The following is a 4,464-nucleotide window of genomic DNA, read 5'->3' as shown; positions in this document are numbered from 1 at the left end:
CGCAGATATGATGGTAATATTGCAGGGAATAGAATACGGCCAGGGTGATCTCCTGGACTAGTTTTGATCACCTGAATGAGTCGGAGAGAAATTTTCCGAGATTTTTTCTCCCTAAATTGGCCTGGATTTTTATCTGGTTTTTGCCTCTCCCAGGATATCACATGGTTCCGGTTGGGGTGGTGTGTAGAATGTTTCATTGTAAGGGGTTTCACAGTTGTGTGAGGCAGACTGGTTGGGCTTGGTGGTTTTTGCCTTTCCGCCATTGTTCATAGGTTTATATGTAACCTTTAGGGCTGCTGACCAAGTGCCGTGTGGCTCTGTTTCGGCCAGCGCGGACACAATGAGCCAAAATGGCCTCCTTCTGCACTGTAAATTTCTGTTTCTATCTGTGAGTTAGTAAAGCAGACCTACAACCTAGAAGCACCAGGGAGACTGGTTTGTCAATTGAAGTGAAGGTTACAGGTATGATTTCATTCCAGGCCACAACAGGGATGTGTGCGCCATTTCTCAAAATGCAACACATGTCTGCATTCGGCAGGTGACTGCTGCACTATATGCCCGGAGGAATGACTACATAAAGTTCCCCATGACTGCCCAGGCAATGCGTGAAAGGGCTGTGGGCTTCTCCAGGATTGCTGGCTTCCCAAAGGTACAGGGCTGCATTGATTATACCCACATCGCCTTTGTAGGATTCCAAAATGGACAGGAACAGAAAAGGCTTCTACTCTGTTAATGTGCAGCTCGTGTGAGACAACATACATCGCATCATGTCAGTTGATGCGAGATATCTTGGGAGCACCCATGATGCGTTCATCCTACGCAAGAGCACTATATCTGCCATGTTAAGCAGCAGCCAGAAGGGCAGAGCTGGCTGCTGGGAGACAAAAGATACGGCCTCGCCACCTGGCTCATGACGCCCCTACGCGTAACCCAGACAGAAGCTGACCGGGAATACCACATGTCGCACATAGCGACGCGCGGCATCATAGAGAGGACCATTGGCATCTTGAAAAAGCGTTTCCGATGCCTGGACCATTCTGGTGGCTACTTGCTGTACTCCCCTGAATTGTCGATCAGTTCACTGTTGTGTGCTGCATAACTTAGCCATCATGAGGCAGCCACCTGGTAGTAGAAGACTCACCTGAGGTGATAGTGGCTGATGATGAGGCGAAAGATGCAGATGACGAGGGGGAGGAAGAGGAGGACGAGGAAGCCATGTAACTACCTGAACCCGGAGCACAACGGTGAAGGAGGGAGGGCCATCGTGCCCCTTTAACGATTGCTGGAGCCTTGCGTCAGCAGTTCATCCATGAACGCTTTGCTGCCGGAAGGCACAGCGGCAAGTTTTCCACATGGACCATGTTTACTGTTTGGACCTATTCCATAATGTGTGTTGTGTTAATGGAACAAATAACGTAAATGATTCTTCTTCAGTTCAAAAAGTTGTGTTAATAATGGAACAAATAATGGAAATGATTCAGTTATCATTTAAAATATATTTTATTCAAAAGTTTAACACTTGTTTGTACTTAACTTTAATAAAGATATTTTCGTATCAAACTTTAAAGTTTTCAGTTAAGATCACTTACAAACTCTAAGATCACTTACAAACTTTTAAACTTGTAAATTTACATAACTTACAAAAAACTTTTAATTTGAGAACTGTTATAACAGTAACAACAATACTGGCCTAGAAATCCCGGTCGAGGCAAACGACTGAAAAAAGGAAAAAAAATGCACACTTACCTGTTCCTGCCACGCCTGCTCGAGATCCCGGTCCTGAGGCCTTCACTCCCAGCATGTGCACGTTAGGACGTCCGTAAGTTGGAGCTGAAGTCACATGGCTCTGGGCAGCCAATCAATGTACAGTATTTTCTCACTGATAATAATGGGAATTCCGTAAGTTGGAGTTCCCATTATTATGAATGAGAAAATCCCCAAAAACCCAAAACACTAACAAAAAATAGAAAATATACACTACATATTTAAGATTCATTTAAATTAAAGTTATTAATGTCTTATAAAAAAAATATCCGATTTCTTTTTAAAGTTCTTTAATTATATTTTAAATAAACTTACCAAAATGGGCAGAGCTTTTAACAATAAAATGTGTTTATTTAATTTCATTTTATTGCATTTATGTATGTTTTAAAACACTTACGCCTGTAAAAGTAGGCTATGCGCCTTGCTTTTATCAGGCGCAAGAATGTTGAGGACATTTGCTGGGCAAGATATGCGTAAATCCCGGAATCTTGCCCAAGCCAATGTCCTCGCTCCCGATCTGCGGATGATCTGGCAAGCTCCAGCTTGACAAATTGGAAAAGCCGGTTTTCAGCATTGCGCGCTGAAAACCGGCTTTTCCGATGCCTTCCCGGGTCTGTAAAAACTCCGTATGGACCCGGGAAGCCTGGATTTCTGCCCCAATAATAACAACAACATCATCATAGGCAGTCCCTCGAAATCGAGGAAAACTTGTTTCCACTCAAAAAGTGAGTTCTTAGGTAACTGATCAGTCCAACACGGGAATTACAGTCCCTGTCAAAGGTGGGACAGACAGTCATTGAAGGGTGGGTGGGGAGCCTGGTTTGCCGCACGCTCCTTCTGCTGCCTATGCTTGGTTTCTGCATGCTATCGGCAACGAGACTCGAGGTGCTCAGCGCCCTCCCGGATGCACTTTCTCCACTTAGGCCAGGGACTCCCAGGTGTCAGTGAGAATGTTGTATTTTATCAGGGAGTCTTTGTAACGTTTCCTCTGCCCAACTGGGGCTCGCCTGTTGCGTAGGAGTTCCAAGTAGAGCACTTGTTTGGGAATCTTGTGTCTGGCATGCAAACAATGTGGCCCGCTGAACGGCGCTGGTCGAGTGTGGTCAGTGCTTCGATGCTGGGGATGTTGGCCTGATCGAGAACACTGCCATTGGTGCGTCTGTCCTCTTAGGAGATGTGCAGGATCTTGCGAGACATGGTTGGTGGTGTTTCTCCAGTGATTTGAGGTGTCTACTGTACATGGTCCATGTCTCTGAGCCATACAGCAGGGCAAGTATTACTACAGCCCTGTAGACCATGAGCTTGATGCCAGATTTGAGGGCCTGATCTTCGAAAACTCTCTTCCTCAGGCGGCCGAAGGCTACGCTGGGGCACTGCAGGCGCTATTGAACCTCGTCGTTGATATCTGTCCTTGCTGATAATAGGCTCCCAAGGTATGGAAAGTTGTCCACATTTTTCAGGGCCGCGCTGTGGATCTTGTTGACTGGGGGGCAGTGCTGTGTGGCAGGATCAGGTTGGTGGAGGACCATCTTACAGATGTTTAGTGCAAGGCGCATGCTTTCGTATGCCTCAGTGAAGATGTTGACTGTGACTTGGAGTTCAGTCTCTGAAGGTGCGCAGATGCAAGCGTCGTATTGTAGCTCGACGACAAAGGATGGGACGGTTTTGGGTCTGGTCTGGAAACGACGAAAATTGAACAGGTTCCCACTGGTTCTGTGGTTTAATTCCAGTCCAGTGGGGAACTTGTTGAACAACAACAACAGCAAAGAAAGGCTGCACCTACCTCTCCTCCATCTTATTCGGGGACCGTTCGCTGCACTTGGTCTTGTTGCCTCCACCCCTGCCCACAGGTGCGCAGTGTTTTTCGGGTTGGTACCAAGCTTATTCTTTCGAACATCTCGGGTAATGCGCACTTCTTGCTGAGGTTGTGGGCAGGTGGCAATGTGGAAGGCCAGGCTTGGGCCTTTTCAGAGGCTGGTCTGTGGATTGGAGTGAGAGTGGCAGTTGATTCTATCAATGGCCATGTGGTCCGGGCGTGTTCCCTTATTGCAGCAGCTAACTCTGACATTCCAAGAACCGTGCGGCTTTTTGTCAGCCGGCATGGACACGATGAGCCGAAATGGCCTCCTTCTGCGTTGTAAATTTCTATGTTTCTATTCCCTCCTTCATGTTCACCAACATCATCTGCCTGCGACATTCCCTCCTTCATGTGCCCGGACAGTGTTCCCATTTGTCATGAGAGTGTTGTTACTTCTCCTGATACCTCATTACCGACCCCACTGATGGTATCCAGTAGTGATCGCGTAAGGTCAATGCTCTCTGCACTCATTGCCATCATCTGAACCACATCTGTTCGATCCTGCACCTCAGGAGAGCACGGTTGAGCTCTCCCTCCCCTCCTCACCCTGGGTGTGCTTTGCTGCATCCCACTGAAACCTGCAGGCTCGGACGGTGGGGCCCTGGGTGTGCCTCGCTGCACCCTACTGCAATCCCCAGCCTTGGACTGTGAGAAATCCTGGAATGTCCCAACACTCATACCGCTCAGGAAAGGGCCAGGCACCTCAATGGGCAGCACCTGCATGTCCTCCAGAGTACAACAGTGTGGGCTTCATCCATCCCCTCCCCCTGCCTCTCCCCCTCACCCCCATGCTCTTGGTCTGGAAGGTGGGATTGGACGATGTTCTCTTCAGGCTCATCCGC

The sequence above is a fragment of the Pristiophorus japonicus genome, chromosome 1, assembly GCF_044704955.1.
Source record: "Pristiophorus japonicus isolate sPriJap1 chromosome 1, sPriJap1.hap1, whole genome shotgun sequence".
Lineage (NCBI taxonomy): Eukaryota > Metazoa > Chordata > Chondrichthyes > Pristiophoridae > Pristiophorus > Pristiophorus japonicus.
This window is presented reverse-complemented; position numbering follows the sequence as displayed.